We start from the raw sequence: 18,343 nt of genomic DNA, 5'->3' as shown, positions 1-18,343 counted from the left end.
TTATTAACCACCTACTGTGTACCTACCAGGCACTGTGTTAAGCATCAAGAATACAAAGAAAGGCAAAAGACAGTCCCTGCCCTTGAACAGCTTACATTTTATCAAAGAAAATTAACATGTGCGAACACTTGCAAAGTACATACAATGTAATTTCTTGGTGGAGACAATGATGATTTACATTTTACAGGTAAAGAAAGAGTTAAATGACTTGCTCAGGGCCACCCACCCAGTAGGGTAGTGCAGACGCCCAGGAGTTCTAGCTCCATCTCTGTTGAACCTTTTCTAAAGGATCCTGACATGCTAGACCAACATCTGTGGGTTCTTGTCGATGGTTTATCTTGGGTCAGTGATCACTCGAGCTCTGGCGAGCTGTGACCCTTGCCAGAAGTTATAGATCTGACGGAGGGGATCCTCACATTCCTGATGCGGTACATAACTATCTGTTTAGTTTTTTGCCCTGCAAAGGGGAAGGATATGCTTCCCAAAGGCCAAGAACCTTGCCCCTGGGGCTACCAAAGAATGGGCTTGTGGGATTATTGAAAAGAGAAGCGGAGAAGGAATGGAGAACAGACTTCTGGGAGTGCCGGAAAGCTCACAGCCAGCCCAGATCTCTCCTTTGTGGCTAAACTCCATCTAGGATAGGTGCCTTCACTTTCTCCCCTCCCACTCTCTTCTCGGTTTTTGTTTTTGCAGGGCACTGAGGGTTAAGTGACTTGCCCAGGGTCACACAGCTAGTTAAGTGGCAAGTGTCTGAGGCTGGATTTGAACTCAGGTCCTCCTGAATCCAGGGCTGGTGCTTTATCCACTGGGACACCTAGCTACTCCCCTCCCACTCTCTTCTTAATCCTTTACAATCCACTTTCCAACCTTATTCCACTGAAACGACTCTCTCCAGAGTTACTAATGATCTGTTAGTTGCCATAGCCAATGGCCTTTTCTCTGTCCTCATTCCCCTTGACTTTTCAGCAGCCTTTGACAGTGTTGGTCACTGTCTCCTCCTTGATCCTCTATTCTCCCTAGGTTTTCAGGGACCACCCTCCCCCCTCGCTGTCTCTCTGTTCTTCTACCTCTCTGACTTCTTCTCTGCTTCCTTTGCTGGATCCTCTCCCAGTTCTCACCCTCTAACCATAGGTGTCCCCCGGGGCTCTGCCCTGAGCCCTCCTCTCTGTACTACTTCACTTGATGATCTCATGAGCTCCCATGGATTTAATGACCACCTCGATGCTAATGACACTCAATCTACCTTTCCTGCCCCCAAACTCTCTGCAGACTTCCAATCTCGGATCTCCAACTGCCTTTCAGACACCTCGAACTAGATGTTCAGTAGACACCTTAAACTCAATATAGCCAAAAGAGAACTCATTATTTTCCCCCTCTTATCTTCCCTATTACTGTACAGGACAACCATCGTCCCAGTTCCTCAGGCTCCCAACCTAGGCATCATCCTGGATTCCTCACTATCTCTCAGCTCCCATACCCGAGTTATTGCCAAGACCTGTTGATTTCACCTTTGCAACATCTTTCAAATATGTCCCCTTCTCTCCTCTGACATTGCCGCCGCTCTGGTGCAGATGGTCATCACCTCATGTCTGTACCAGTGCAATAGCCTTGTCTCAGGTCTCTTCCCTACTCCAGTTCCTTCTCCATTTGGTCACTACAATGATTTTCCTAAAGTTCAGGTCTGACTATGTTACCCCCCCTTACTCTGTAAACTCCAGTGGCTCCCTATTGCCCCAGTATGAAATAACAAAATACTGCATTTGGCACTTTTCTGGTCTTCTTACACCTTACTTCTCCCCCTCACATAACTCTTTGATCAGTGACACTGGCCTCCTAGTTGTTCCATGACTAGACACCCCATCTGTTGGCTCTGGGCATTTTCTCTGTCTGCCCACCATAACTGGAATGCTCTCCCTCCACTCTGACTACTGATCTCCCTGGCTTCCTTAAGTCCCAATTTAAACTTAACCTCCTCCAGGAAGCCTTTCCCAATCCCTATTAATTCCAGCATCTTCCCTCATTTAATTTATCCTGCATCTAGCTTGCTCTGTATATATTTGTTTGCATGTTGTCTCTCCCATTAGATTTGTTTTTTTGGTGAGGCGATTGGGGTTAAGTGACTTGCCCAGGGTCACACAGCTAGTAAGTGTTAAGTGTCTGAGGCCGGATTTCCCATTAGATTGTAAGCTCCTTGAGGGCAGGGACTGTCTTTTGCCTCTTTTTGTATCCCCAGTGCTTACCATAGTGCACATAATAGGTACTTCATAAAAGTGTATTGATTAAATCATGTGACTGAAAGTTAGAATTGGAAGGCAGGCAGCTCGGTCAATATCTAGTTGTCTCCATGTTTTTTTAATAGAAGAGGAAATTGAAGCCCACAGAGGGGGAATGATTTCCCCAAGTCAACCAGCTAGGAATCATTTAAGGCAGGATTTGAACTGGGGAGACAAGACACACACATGTACAATGTTAACTAGCGATAGGAGGCTGCCAGTCCTGAGTGCCAAATTTAGGGAATACGCTATGAGCTCTACATCTATTCATAAAAGGGCTCTGTTTTCCCTTCCCTCCTCTCTCCATTTCCTTGGTCTCTTTATCTTCCCCATAGCCATCCTCATGCTCTGATTAGACAACCAATGATTTGATAGTTACCCTGGTAGGGGAGGCTGAGATGAAGGTTTTGACAACATTTCTAAGGAAATGATGTCATGGGGAATAAGAGGATCATAGATCTACACAGCTAAAAAATGTCTAAGGTGGGTTTGAAGCCAGCTTCTTATCTACTTTACCACAATTCCGCTTACATGTTCAAAGGCTTGATTTCAACCTTTAAAACTCTTTAGTCAGACTTTCCCTGCTCATCTAATTGTCCCTAGCTTTGCTGTTGCTCAGTCGTTTCAGTCATATCTGACTCTCTGTGACCCCATTTGGGGTTTTCTTGGCAAAGATACTGGAGTGGTTTGCCAGCTCATTTTACAGATGAGGAAACTGAGGCAAACAAGGTGAAGTGACTTGCCCAGGGTCAAACAACGAGAAAGCATCTGAGGCCAGATTTGAACTCAGGTATTCCTGACTCCAAGATCTCTATCTACTGCCCTACCTAGCTACAGAATTTATTATGCCCAAGAGAAACAGTTCCATGGTCCTGGATTAGGATTTTCCTCTGCTATAAATTGATCCCTGAAGGCAATGTGAGACAAAAAAGAGCACTGACTCAGCTTGCAGAAATCCTGGGTTCAAATCCTGTCTCTGATACTGTCTACTGGTGACCCTGGGCAAGTCACTTTATTTCCAAAGGTTTCCGTTTCCTCACCTGTAAAATAAGAATAGTGCTAAAATCCTGATAGCCAGGTAGAAAAGGGACTTCAGAAGTTCATCCCCTGATAGTGTCATGGAGAGGGAGGCAAGGAATGAGAAGCCACGGAGCTAGCACTGTTACCAAGAAGCTGAGGTGGCTTCATGGCGTCCCCAGCAGGGGATGCTCACTTATAACAGGCCTGTTCCTTGAAAGTCCCTGGAGCAGAGGTGTCCCAAGATTGTGTTTTGGCCAGCTCCTCTGACCCAGCACCAGGGCTGGGCAGAGAGAATCCAACACAAAGTACAGCGCACCGGGGCTTCTCTGGAGCAAGAGAAGTTTCCTGTGCTGAGCTCCCAGAAGTCCACTCTACAATGTGCCAGACATAACGGACATTTTCCTAGGGAGGCGCTGTCAACTTCTAGTGGCAGAAGAAACAAGTCTTTCTTGATTTCTGTAAAGGTCAAGGATGAAACACTGTATTCAGAATGAAATTGTGACTCCCACTGACTCAGACCAAGAAAGATTCATGGATCCAGGAAGAAAAGGATGTGAGCTTTGGGTCTTGGTTTAGGAGGGAGTGTGGAACAAGGGTCAGAGCAGTGGCTCTGAGATCAGAGGGCCTAGGTTCAGATCCCACCTGGGTTACCTTGGACAAAACCCAACCTCTCTGAGCATCAGTTTCTTCATCTGTAAAACAAGGGGGTTAGAAAAGATGGCCTCCAAAGCCTGTCTAGCTATAGGGATGTGGTCCTATCAATCAATCAGTCAATCAATCGGTGAACTTTGATTAAGCACTGACTATGTGCCAGGCACTGTGCTAAAAAGGCAAAAGACAGTGCCTGGCCTCCAGGAGCTTACAGTGTCTTGGAGGAGAAAACATGCACATAAATATATACACAGCAAGCTATTTGCAGGATAAATAGGAAATAATTAACAGGCTTCTCAAAGAAGGGATTTCGATTGGGATTTAAGGGAAGCCATGGAAGTCAGTAGTCAGAGTGGAGGAGGGATAATGGTCCAGGCATGGGAGAGGGCCAGAGAAAATGCCCAGAGCCCAGAGTCGGAGTGTCTTGTTCGAGAAATAGCCAGGAGGCCAGAGGCCAAAGCCATTCCACCACATCCCCACCAATCTGGGGCTGTGATGCACAGGATTAGAGCCGGCTGGGACCTGAAAGGTTTTTTCACCCTTTCGTTTTCCAGAAGAGGAAGCCTCTTGGTTCATAATCACTCAGAAAAGCAGACGGCATTAGCTGGGAACTTGCACCCTGACCCTCCAACTGACACTGCATCCCGGTGCCCCTCCCACTACAACACAGGTCTATGGCCAGGCTGGGATCTGAGGCTTTGACAAGAACACAGATCTCTAGGTTTGGTGCCAAGTCCAGCTAGGAATACCCAGAACTCTGGAACCGCGGAAACACCAAAATCCAATCCAATCCAATCCAATCGATTCAACAAACAAGGAGCAGAATCAGATTTAAAACTGGAAAGGGATCCCACACAGGTCTGGTGGAGAGTCCAGTTCCTCCCACTTTACAGATGAGAAAACTGACACCCAGTGACATCAGGTGATTTGCTCAGGACCTCAAAGGTAGGACTTGAATACAGGTCTACCAACACCCAATCCAGTTCTCAGACTAAACAGGAGGCTTGGCTCCAGGACCCCCTGGTGTTGGGGCTTTTAAGTATTACCTAGTGGAGACCACTTCAAGTAGAGGTGTATATATGACAGAAAAGCTGAAGAACACAGTCATCCCTGACCATTAGGAAACTGTGGGAGGCTGAGGGTCGAAGAGGGTGGGGGAATGATGAGACAAACAAACAACTAAAATACCAAGTCGAGGCTCCTCTACTTAAGGACTGTGTGAAGAGCTACGGCAGGAAAGGCAAGTGGAAGCCAAATTGTGGAGGACTTTGAATACCAAGCTAAGGTGTTTGTGTTGACTTTTATTTTGTTTTTATTTTAATTTTTTTGCAGGGCAATGAAGGTTAAGTGACTTGCCCAGGGTCACACAGCTAGTTAAGTGTCAAGTGTCTGAGGCTGGATTTGAACTCGGGTCCTCCTGAATCCAAGGCCAGTGCTTTATCCACTGCACCACCTAGCTGCCCCCGGGTTGACTTTTAAAGGAAATAGAAAGCCATTAGAGTCCTGGGGAGTTGGCTGAGAGTAACTTGCTCAGGGTCACACAGCTAATAGGTGTCTGGCGCAGGATTTGAACTCAGGTCTTCTCCAAGTCTGGGACTCTGTCCTAGGTGGGATAGTGAATGAGGAGTTTTAAAAGGATTAAGTCTTGATTGGAGTCCAGCACTCCATCCAGCCAGGAAGGATAAAATGCCAACCTTTGATTTCAGCTGTGTGACCCTGAGCAAGTCATTTTACTCAGCCTCTCTTTCCTTCTCTGTAGAATGAACTAGTTAATAGCATCTATCCTGATACACAATAAGTACTATAAAAATGTTAGCCAGTGTTATCATCATCATCACTAATATTAATATTATTAACAAGGAATATTATCACTAATAATCCTAATGATTATTCCTATATTAGTAATATTACTCACATTAAGTGGGCATAAAAGCATCACTGACTATAACTGAATTCAGTGTTTCCTGTAGATGTTTTATCGAGAAAGACTTCTATTTTTACAGCCTTGTCAGAGAGCCCGATGGTTAGGGGACCACAGGATGTTCTCTGAAGCAGGGCCCTGAGGAGCAGAGTTTAGCCGGCCCCTGGGCATGCCTCCCTCCATTGGCTCTTGGCATTCCCGGCCAGGCTCAGTTTGTCCCCACATCAGCCACGCCCCTCTCTATCACTGGTCCCATGCTGCCCATCATTCTGTTCCCTGCATTTTCAACACAGCTCAAGCCAAACACAGCTCGTTGTGTTTACACCCTCGTCTCTACACCCGGGTCATCAATTCAAAGGTAGTGGGAGCGAGCCAGGCTCAGCAGGGTCCCTCTGTGAGAGCACATGCTGTATCTGTTTGTGGGGAGTTTTTTATTTTTAGTTCTTCCCTTTTATTTTTCTTCATTCAATCCCGATGGTCCAAGAGAGACACAGCAGGAAGAGGCAGTGGGAGAAACACAGAGGAGGCCAGACGCCTGCTTGGCAGGTCACTGGCCTTGGAGGTGGACAGGCCCAAGGGCAGTATCGCCTTACGCAGTGATCCCTCACCCATGCGGCGAGCCTTCTGAACGTGCTCCAGGTGCCTGGGGAGGGCCCATCCGCTGCTTTCCCCACGAGCAGGGCAGGCCCAGGGAGGGCAGAAACAACCCAGTGGACATTGCACTCAAAAGACAAACAACCCAATGGTCGGGGATGAAGAAGTTCACTGCAGGAACCACCCTGAGGACAATCTCCTGCTGCTACTGTGAGAAGGGTTGTGTGTCTCTGCAAGAGCCAAAAGGGTTGCCTTGGGAGGCGGGTGCATCCTAGGTCCCCGAGCAAAGACTGGATGGCCACCATCGAGGATGTTAGGAGTATCTCTGTCTCTGCCTCTGTCTTCCTGTCTTCCTCCCTCTTTTCCTCCCCCCACCCCACTGACAACGGAATCAGTCTTTAAGAAAAAGGTTGATCTAAGGCTGTGCTTCACGACTGTTGCTCCAGCTAATGGTACTGGGGAGGGGGAGCATGAAAAAACGCTCATTCTGGATCTGGGTGCTAGTCTTCTCCAACTCCCAGAATGCCAAAGCTAAGAGGCGCTCCAGAGAGAACAGCCTCCCCTCGGCCTCATTCCACAAGGGAAGCCCGCTGAAGTCCAGAGAAAGGCGGTGACTTGCCCAAGGTGACCCACTGATGCGGTGCCCAAGCCAGCCGGTGCACTCAGCTCTCCACCCACTTGCCCCTGTGAACTGCCTCTCAAAGCAAGCTGGCTTGGAATGATTTCCGTTTATTCTCATAACCTCAAGTGAAGAAAAACAGTCGGCCGTTTTACAGCCAATGGCAGAGGACCAAGGCCGAGCCTACTTCAAAGTCCTTGCCCGGGGTTTAACCTGAAAAGACTTCAGGCCACAAAGTTTCCCAGTTTTCAGAGCCTGCTCGGGACCAAGGCATTCTCATACTTCTGGTGGAAACTGGATTTCCTGCTTCTCAGACTCGGGGTCAGGAGGAACCTTCAATGCTCTCTAGTCTAAGCCATATTAGAACCCCACGGTCGCCATCCAGCTTCTGCCTGACAGCCTCCCAGGAGGATCTTTGTTGTTCTGCTTCAGTCATTTTCAATTGTGTCCTACTCTTCATAACCCTATTTGGGGTTTTCTTAGCAAAGATACTGGAGTGGTTTGCCATTTCCTCCTCCAGCTCACCTTATGGATGAGGAAACTGAGGCAAACAGGGTGAAGTGACTTGCCCAGGGTCACACAGCTAGTAAGTGTCTGAGGCTGGATTTGAACTCAGGTCTTCTTGACTTAAGCCCCAGTGCTCTATGCACTATGGCTCCATCTAGCTGCCCATAGGGGAATCTACCTCCTTACTTCTGGATGGTGCCAGTTGTTGGGAAGGTTTCCCCTCATATCCCACCTAGTAACTTCCACCCATTGTTCCTGGTTCTGCCTTCTCAAGGCTCATCCCTCTTCTACAAGACTCTCTGCCGCCCTTCAAGTCTCTTCTCTGAAAGCAACGCCCCATAAGAGATGAAGCCAAGGCCTCTCACCATCCTTGCTGCCTGTCACTGGATAGTTCCAGTCCCCGGGGTTCAGTCTGACCAAGGCAGAGTCTAAACTTGTTCCTGGAAGTTCGCCTTCACCGTCACAGCTTGCTGCATCACCCTGCTGTCTCACATTGAGTCTGCAATGCACTCAAACTCTTAGTTAGATCTTTAGAAATGAGATTTCTGAGCCCAAGCGTAAGACTTTGCATCTATCCCCACTGAATTCCACCTTCTCAGATTCAGTCCAATGCTGGTGATGCTGGTCAAGGTCCTTTCAGATCCTGCCTCAGTCGCCCAGCCTTGTGGCTATCCTGCCCAGCTGGGTGATCTGCAGACACGATGGGCACGCTACCCATATCTTTATGCAAGTCACAGATAAAAATGCTAAGCGTGTTAACTAATGTTTAAAAAGTTCAATTCAGGCTTAAGTCATACGACTCGATGGTCAGAGCAGAATTCTGGATGGGATGGGGCGGGAGAAATTTATCTTGTGCCAGGTGCAAGATTCCCCCCTCTATTTAGGGGGCCTTTCCTACCGGCCCACTGGAATATGTTTGGGATGTGCCTGTGAGAGCATGAGAAACTGCCCCAGTGATGTGGGCCCTCAGAGCTGCTGCCCCATTTTGTGTTGAAGTCTCTGGCCAAGAGACTGGCTCAGCAGCTTTGGTCCTGTAACCCAAAGTGTGGTCAGCCTCTGCTCTGCCCCCTTCCCACCAAAAAAGAAAATGGTTCAGCTCGGTGATAGCCTTAGTGCGGGGAACTACCTCCCCAAGGTGTAAGTGGGCAATTCTTTTCTTTTTTTTTAATTAATAAAGTATTTGATTTTTTTTCCCGTTACATGTAAAGATAGTTCTCAACTTTTGTTTATACAAGCTTTCCAACTTCAGATTTTTCTCCCTCCCTCTCCTCCCTCCCCCCTCCCCTAGACAGCAGGTAATCTGATATAGGTTTTATATATATATATATATATATATATATATATATATATATATATATATACACATTGGGGAGAGGTTTGGCCACCATGGCTGACCCCTGGCAGGATAGCAAGTATATATATATATATATATATATATATATATATATATATATACACATTAATCCTATTTCTGCATTAGTCATGTTATAAGAGAAAAATCAGAGCAATGATGAAAAACCTCAAAATAGAAAAACATCAGCACCAAAACCAAAAGAAATAGTATGGTTCATTCAGCATCTACTCCACAGTTCTTTTTTTCCCCCTGGATTTGGAGATCCTCTTCCATCATGAGTTCCCTGGAACTCTTCTGTACCATTGCATTGGTGAGAAGAATCTAGTCCATCACAGTAGATCAACACTCAATGTTGATGATACTGTGTACAATGTTCTTCTGGTTCTGCTCATCTCACTCATCATCAGCTCACACAAGACCCTCCAGGTTTCTCTGAACTCCTCCTGCTCATCATTTCTTACAGCACAATAGGATTCCATTGTATTCATACACCATAACTTGTCCAGCCATTCCCCAATTGATGGGCGTCCCCTCAACTTCCAATTCCTTGCTACCACGTAAAGAGCAGCTATAAATATTTTTGTACATGTGGGTCCCTTTCCCCCTTTCCATGATTTCTTTGGGCAAAAGACCCAAAAGTGGTATTGCTGGGTCAAAGGGTATGGACAGCTTTATCGCCCTTTGGGCATAATTCTAAATTGCTCTCCAGGGGCAATTCTTTTCTAACTCAGAGCCTTAGAGAATTGCCTAAAGCCCTGCTCAAGTGAGCTGCTGAGGGTTGCACTGCCAAGATGTGTCAGAAGCAGGATCTGAACTCAGGTCTTCTTGACTACAAAGACTATTTACCACCCACTTCACCACACTGCTATTTCCCTCAGGAAAATAAACACTTCAGAAACTGCCCCCCAAGGGTTTCCAAGACCTGCACAGCATCAAGAAAGCCCGAGAAATATAATGACAATTTCTGATGATGTACGAGAGGCAGCTTGGACTTGGAATCTCGAGAGAACTAGGTTCAAATCCCACCACTGAGACTTATTAACTGTGTGGTTTTGGGCAAATCACTTCAGGTCCCTGGGCCTCAGTTTCCTTTGCTGTAAAATATGGGGATTGGCTAGGGTGGCCTCTGAGCTCTTTTCCAACTCTAGGTTTATGATCTTCTGTAGAAAGAGTTCTGGATTCGTATCAGAACACCTGGCTTCTAATTCTAGCTTTGTCATTTACAAGCTGTATGACTTTGGGTTAGTCTCAATTTGCTCTTCTGAAAAATAGGATTGTTAGACTCAGTGGTCGGCCAAGCCCCCACCCAGGCCCAATCTACATCTACGATTTTGTGACCATGCTGATGAAGTCTGTGTAAACAGGGGGGCCTGGGGAACAGTGCTCGCTCTCTCTCTAAGGCATAAAGATGTCCTTACACAGAGTGAATGAGGACACAGAGACAAAGAAAGCATGTGATGAACTGGGCACAACATGATGATCTTCAAGGACAGGCAACATCACTTTCACTTGATTTGAAATATTCACCAGAAGCTCAGCACCCGACTTCCAACTGGCTGAGCCTGGCCTCTGCCCACGCTGTGACTGACCGTGTACCAAGGACATCTGCTCCCCTCGTACCCTTCCTGTGGGTCATCCTAGGCTGTCAACATGGATCTGTCAATTGCCTGCATTGCATCATCGGGGCTGCCATCCCCTTTCTTGAACCAAATGAGGACAAGCAGGGAGCTCGCTCTGAGCTCACAGTCTTCTGACCTGCTGGGGCCAGCTCTGACTAGAGGTGGGGTCCACACTCCCACTTGCTATCCTGCCAGGGGTCAGCCATGGTGGCCAAACCTCTCCCCAAGCTCAAACTGAAAGAACTCGTCCTCCCCGAGGCATGGGCAGAATTTCAGAAACGGGGGTTTTGTCCCCTCAGAACTAACATAATGCCTTGAGCATAATGAGAGGCCAATGGGGATGGAAAAGTGGAGGGAACACAGGATATCTGGGTTCTAGCCCTTATGTAGACTTCATCTCCATGATCTTGGGATCTCTGATCTAGACAGAGAGGAGACTTTTGTGGTCAAACCTTCTCATTTAAAAAATGAGGAAACTGAGGCTAACCCAATATCACTCAGCTAGTAAATGGCAAAGGTGGGACTCAGATTTTTTTCCTTTCCCTTCTAGCTCTAAAACTATTTTCCTGGTGACTTCATCCACTCATAAAGTTTTAATTATATCCACCCACCCATCCATCCATGCATACGTACATACGTACATACATACATACATACAAACAAAAATAAAAAACTGGCCTCTCTTCCTCCCACTTTCCAATTTCAGATTTCTCAGAATCTTCAGAGACCCTTGGTAATCCCTGACACTTGTCCCAAACCCAAGGGACTCGGATCCTCTCCCAGCTTTCTATCAATGGCACTGCTGCCTCCTTGGTGGTCTTTGGCGCTCTCTTCCTCGTTGCCCCCTGCGGCTCCCCACCCCTATCACACCATCCTGCCTATCCTTCCCTGGGGATTCAGCATCTTCTGCCCCATTTCCCTATAGCCCCACCCTGCTGCCACTGGATTACAATAACAACCACTTTCCCCAACCTCCCTGCCTCCTGCCTCTCCCTTCAGAGACTACCCAAACAGCCCTCATCTTAGAAACCTACAGTGGCTATTAACTGTCTCAAGCCAAATCCTGATTCCGAATGATGGTCAAAGCCCACAGAAGTTTTGCTGTCCTCTGCCTCCCAGAGGAAAGAAATCAATGATGAGAAAACAAGTGACCAACAAGGGACTGGTTTGAAAACAACGTCTGGGGCCCATTGGAGGGTGATCCAAATCCAGCCCCTCAGAGAGATCTGAATGCTACTGATATTCTGAACGCTGACCTGCCTTTCAAGGTTTTCACTGGGGTGGATTTAGGCAGTGGCCACTGATGTTTTAGAGACACCATCAATGAAAATGAGGGCTCTCCATAACCTTCAATCAAACCAAAGCCCCTGAATGCTGGTCATTCTGATTAACAAGGAATATTGCTGGATGATGACTTTGGAAACCCATGGCCATGCGGGCACCCCCCTCTGACCAGTCTCATGTCCTGTTACTCTCCAATCCCAAACCTCAGTGCCAGCCAGGCAAACATATATAGACAGACAGGAGAGAGAGAGAGAGGAAAGGAAGGAAAATGGGAGAAGGGAACAAGAGGGAGAGGAGGGAAGAAGTGAGAGCATTTATGAAGTTCTTACTGTGTACCAAGCAGGGCAGTGATAGAGCACCAGGCCTGGAGTCAGGAAGACTCATCTTCATGAGTTCAAATCTGGCCTCAGACACTTACAAGCTATGTGACCCTGGGCAAGTCACTTCACCCTCTTTGCCTCAGTTTCCTCATCTGTCCCATGAGCTGGAGAAGGAAATGGCAATGGGGGCAGCTAGATGGCGCAGTGGATAGAGCACCGGCCCTGGATTCAGGAGGACCTGAGTTCAAATCCAGCCTGAGACACTTAACACTTACTAGCTGTGTGACCCTGGGCAAGTCACTTAACCCCAATTGCCCCTCAAAAAAACAACAAAAAAAGAAGGAAATGGCAAAACCGCTCCAGGATCTTTGCCAAGAAAACCCCAAATGGGGTCACAAAGAGTTGTTCATGACTGCAATGAATGAACGACAAATGTGCCGGGTGTGATGCTAAGAATTGGGGCAAAATAGTCCTCGGCTTCAAAGAACCTACATGATAACAGGAAAGACAACACTTAAAGGGGAAACCTCCTCACCATTCTCTACCTAGTGAACATTTATTTATAAGGGTCCAAGCACAGTCCCCCAAGCACAGGGGACACAAAGACAAAAAGTGACACCCACCCCTCCCCTCAAGGGACACATGAGAGTGCACGCCTGCGCGCGCGCGCACACACACACACACACACACACACACACACAGAGGAGCCCATGCAAAACATATACAAATGTCATCAAGGTTAACAGCCAGGAGGAGCAGGAAGAAGCCTCTTGTCACAAGTTCTCACCACTGGGTGCCCCTTTGCCCCACTCTCCACCCCTGCCCTTCCCCCAGCCCCCATAATGCTTGGTTCTTGTTTGTGTTGCCTTTGAGGGTGAATCTTCCCTCTATGGTAGCCATCCTTCAATTAATCATAAGACCCAGGGGCTGGGCTGGTCCCGGGTATGGTAAATATTCTGCTTGTCTCCAAAAGGCTCTCTTTACAAACCACTAACTGTTAGCCTGCAGCGAGATCCCGGCTGCACCCAGGTCCTGTTTGTGACCGACTCTGTTAGTAAACACACGTGCCCAGACAGATGCTGCTCGTCTGGGAGCTCATCAGACTCTCATCTGAAGAAGGAGAAAGGTTGGTTCTGGACAGGGATGCTTGTGGACACACTGCCCCCACTTTCCTCATGGAAAAATCTTGAACCGAAGAGGTTCAGAAGAAAGAATCTGAGGTGCTTCTCCTCATGACGATTAGGTCCCTGTGGCTCAGGAAGGGTGAGTGCTCTTGACAGAGTGATAGCCATCAGTGCTAGAGAATAGCAGTCCCTGAGGTGACCAGCATCTTTGAAGCCGGCTAGTCCGCCATTAAGCCAACTAACAACAACAACAACAAATTATTAATAAATGATAATAATTATGAATAATAAATAACAAAAATATCCAGAATAGGTACATAAAATAAAATGAAAACAGCTGACATTTCTATCGACAGCATCTTAAAGCTTGCAAAACATTTTACATGCATCGTAAACTCAAATGATCTTGTGAGGATATTATTATTCCCAATTTACAGATGCAGAAACTGAGATTCAGAGACATGAAGTGGTTTGCCCACAGTCACACACAACGGATACTCATCAAAGGCAGAATTTGAATCTCAGTCTTCCTGATACTAAATCTAGCTCTCTACACACTACACCACAAAGCCCCCAAGAAGCCAAAAAAAGCTTAAAACAAAATATATCCAATTAACCATGAGTTAATCATGGGTTAATTAGCCCTTATTTATTATTAATTAGCCATGGGTCCAACTAGTATAGAGTTAAATCCATCCACCATTAGGCTTTAGTCAGTATGAGACTGTCAGCTCCTTGAGGGTAGGCAGGAGCTATTTTTGCTTTGCTTTGTGATGCCTAGTACACAATAGGCATTTAATAAGTGCCTACTCACTGGCAGATGGTGCTAGAGGATGGCAGAATCTCAGTGCCAGCAAGCCCAGGAGTTAGTTCTTAGCCCAGGATCTGCAGATCCCCCCAGGGCTCTGAGGATAGATTTCAATGGATCCACAAACTTGAATGGGAAGAAAAATTTCACCTTTATTTCAAAAAGATTGGTTTCATTTGCATTACAGGGTTTGGGCTATTAAAGTTTAACCCAGGGGCAGCTAGACTGCGCAGTGGATAGAGCACTGGCCCTGGAGTCAGGAGTAACTGAGTTCAAATCCGGCCTCAGACACTTAACACTTACTAGCTGTGTGACCCTGGGCAAGTCACTTAACCCCAATTGCCTCACTAAAAAAAAAAAAAAAGTTTAAGCCAGCCAGCTGACTCGGGGTCTTCTCCTTGAGACACACCTTGAAGCAAGAGAGATAGGCCCACTGGGCATGGCTGCTGCCCTTGTGGCCTGACAGGGATGGAGATGGCTGGAGGGATCAGAGCCTCCTCTCACCCAACTTCCCCCAGCCACCACCAATGGGGGATCACCTCCAATAAGGGAACTGTCCACAGTCAGATGATCACCCCATCGGACCACCATCAGTCCTCTATAAAAGCATTTGCCTATCTCCTGCTTGAGGATTCAGATATCAGAGAACCACGTCTCTGTGCCATGCTTTCTTCCCATGAGAAGTCTAAGGACTTTTCTCTTGGTTTCCTTTCTCTAGTGCCCAAATAAAATATTATTTTATTCTAATTGGATTTGTGTGCAAGAGGGTGCAATCATTTATTTATTTATTTATTTTTGCACAGGGCAATGAGGGTTAAGTGACTTGCCCAGGGTCACACAGCTAGTGTCTGAAGCTGGATTTGAACTCAGGTCCTCCTGAATCCAGAGCCGGTGCTTTATCCACTGTGCCACCTAGCTGCTCCAGGTGTAATTCTTTAAAGAGGAATGAATTCCTAAGGACCCCAACACCCCAAACCCCCCACCGTCTCCCCCTATAACAATTTGTAATCTTATGATTTAATGCATTTAAAGGCCATTATTCTGGGGAGAGGGTCACTACATAGGTTTTCCCAGACTGCCTGCCAAAGGGGGCTGTGACCCCCCAAAGGTTGAGAATCCAACCCAAACCTATATAAGAGTCTCCACAAGTGGTCATCTGGCCTCTACTCAGAGCCCTCCAGGGATGGAGATCCCACTACCCTGGGCCAGAGCAGCTCACTGCACTTTTGGACAGCCTTAATCACCAGGAAGCTTTCCCTCACATCGGCTCCAATTCTGCCTGCCGTGGTGCCCGGTATATAGTCGGTGCTTAATAAGTGTTTGTCGAAGGAAGCAAAGGTTGGGAGAGATGGGCCGGGCACTGGGCTGAAGAAACAGAAGTGCCATCCCAAGCCCCCACTTGCTGCTTTCTAAATCACTTCCTGCCAAAGTAGGGTGTGGTCAGACACTGGCTCAAGGGCCAGAGACAGGCATGGTCCCCACCCTGCAGGAACCCATGGCTACTCCTTGACCAGAGGGGAGTGGGTCGCCTCCGTTGAAGGGGAGGGAGTAATCAACCTTTCTATATTCTGCTGATGGGGCCCTGAAAGTCGGGCTGGTGGATTTTGAGGGTACAAGTGAAAAGCTTTCCTCTTCTCTGCCCCAGTTCTCAAGTGTGAAGGTGGATGGGAGTCATGCAGTCTCTGAATCAGAAGGGTCCTCTGTGCTTGTCTGGTAGGTCAGTATGCCCGGGCAGTGTAGGAAATTAGAGCATTCAAGTGCCAATGAGGTGACTAAGACTCGTTCAGAATTCCTTATCTTCCAGAGGAACTTGTATGAAAACCCGGCCCAACATATCAAAAATCCTGAGACCCATAAAAAGCACATACCAAGCAGGCCCAGAGACATTTAGGAATTTATGGAACCTCCAGAGACATCCACATTTGCCTATGAGATTTCCCTCCCTAATCCATTTGGCAGAAACACGATTATCTGCAAAGATTCCAAAGGGTTCCTGCTTCACATTCTCAGTCTCACTGCTTGGGCTCAAGGTAGGAGCTGTCAGGCTGATTTGCATTATGCAAATGGAATTAAGAGCATCCTGTAGCAAACCGAGAAACCGGGAGTTAATCCCAACCTGATTGATTTACCAACAAAGACAAAAAACTTAATTATCCAGCTGCTGCAACGCCCCCTACCCATCCATGACCACGACTCAGAAAGTTTGAATACCCTCATTTGGGAAAGACCTATTTGTCCAAAAATATCTATAGCTGTTCTCTTTGTAGTGGCTACGAATTGGAAATCAAAGGCATGCCCATCCATCGAGGAATGGCTAAACAAACTGTAGTATATGATGGCAATGGAATATTATTATGCTATAAGAAATGACAAGCTGGATGATTTCAGAAAGGCCCGGAAAGACTTGTATGAACTGATGTATAGTGAAGTGAGCAGAACCAAGAAAACATGCACAGAGACAGCAATGTTGTTCGATGAAGAACTGCGAATGACTTAGCTATTCTCAGCAATGCAATGATCTAAGACAATCCCAAAAGACTAATGATGAAAACTATCTCCAAAGAAAGAACTGATATTGACTGAACACAGCCTGAAGCATGCTATTTTTCACTTTCATTTTTTCTTCAAGTTTTTTTTTAATACAAAATGACTAATATGGTCATGTTTTACATAATTGCACATGTATAACCTATATCTGATTGCTTACCACCGCTGGGAGAGGTGAGGGGGAGGGAGGAAATGAAATAATTTGGAACTCAAAACTTTAAATAAAAGTTATTATTATTATTATTATTATTATTATTATTATATAAAAGAAAAATAAAGAAATCCCCTCATTCTCCAAGTTAAAGTGAGCTCTCTCTCTCTCTCCTGAGAAGCTCCTATGAATGCATGTGCACCCGTTTTGCTAAGCAGAGTGTAACAAGAAACTGGTTGTGCAGAATGATGCCTCATTCTGGTTTTGGAGGGAACTTGGGTTTCTCACTCTAGAGTGTGGGAGAAAATTGTCTCTCACTCTGTTTTTGTAAGGGACAATTTTCTGGTGTTCCTTACTCCATGTTTCTGGAGAGCTGTTCACTTTGGTCCTCTAAGCTTACTCTGTTTACCCTGGGGACAGTTGTCATTTTTGACACCAGGAATCCCCTTCTTGACATTCCCAGCAAGTCAGGCCTGGCTCAGAGACCTCTCTAGATGCAGGCTCACTAGCTTTTGAGTAACAGATGGGGGACAGGGAACAATAGACCTAGGCCTTCACTGATTAAAGGCACTCCAAGATGAAGAAGCTCCCTCCACTGATGCAGGCCAGTACCTTTTCTTCATCTTATGTAGACAGAAAAAAAAAATCACAGAATCATAGCTGGAAAGAGACTGAGAGAGACCATGTAATTTGCCTCATTTTACAATGCATTAACCCCCTCAGATGAAGAAACGAAGGCCCAGAGAGAGGAAGAGGCTTATAGGAATACAAATCTAGGGCTGTAAGGGAGTTCAGAGGCCATCTAATCCAACTCTGCCACACACCCATTTTATAGCTGAAGAGACTGAGGTCCAGCTGGGTTAAGGCACAGTGGATAGAGTGCTGGGACTGGAGGAATGTAGGGGGACAGTTGAGATAGTACAAAGAAGCAGCTCAGTGGAAAGAAGACTAGATATGGAATCAAGAAAACCTGGGTTCAGATATCTCCAGACTCTTACTAGTTGTGTCATCCTGAGCAAGTCACTTAGCTGTTGCCTGTCTCTGTTTCCTCATCTGTAAAATGGAGGAGGGGTGCACTTGATCTTTTTTAAATGCTTTATTTTTAGGTTCTTTTTTATAAGCTTTTTATTATTATTTTTTGTTTGTTTTTTGTGAGGCAAAGACGGTTAAGTGAGTTGCCCAGGGTCACATAGCTAGTAAGTGTCAAGTGTCTGAGGCCAGATTTGAACTCAGGTCCTCCTGAATTCAGGGCCAGTGCTTTATCCACTGCACCACCTAGCTGACCCTGCTTTTTATTATTTACACCACTCTTACTTTTTGAATCCCGCTACCCTAGAAAACTCTTGTAACAGAGAAAAGTAGTTAAGCAAGAGACTACATCTGATAGGACGTGCAATATTCCATTAAACCCCCATCTTTCTACAGAAAGGATCAACCCCCTGAATCCAAGATTGGTCACTGCCTTTAATGAGTGCTGATGTCATTTAATGTAACTTTCACTTACACTATTGTGGTCACATTGTTCTCTTACCTCTGTTTTCTCAGCTATGT

The 18,343-nt window shown here is 46.4% G+C and overlaps 1 protein-coding gene across 1 annotated transcript in view; it reads right to left on the bottom strand.

Moving 5' to 3' along the window:
* Window positions 1-18,343, bottom strand: part of ADORA2B (adenosine A2b receptor) — a 48,703-nt gene that overhangs the window by 6,576 nt on the left and 23,784 nt on the right. The window lies entirely within an intron of this gene.

Source organism: Dromiciops gliroides, chromosome 4, assembly GCF_019393635.1.
Source record: "Dromiciops gliroides isolate mDroGli1 chromosome 4, mDroGli1.pri, whole genome shotgun sequence".
Lineage (NCBI taxonomy): Eukaryota > Metazoa > Chordata > Mammalia > Microbiotheria > Microbiotheriidae > Dromiciops > Dromiciops gliroides.
The sequence above is the reverse complement of the archived record's forward strand: the minus strand, read 5'-3'. Positions and strand labels throughout refer to the sequence as shown.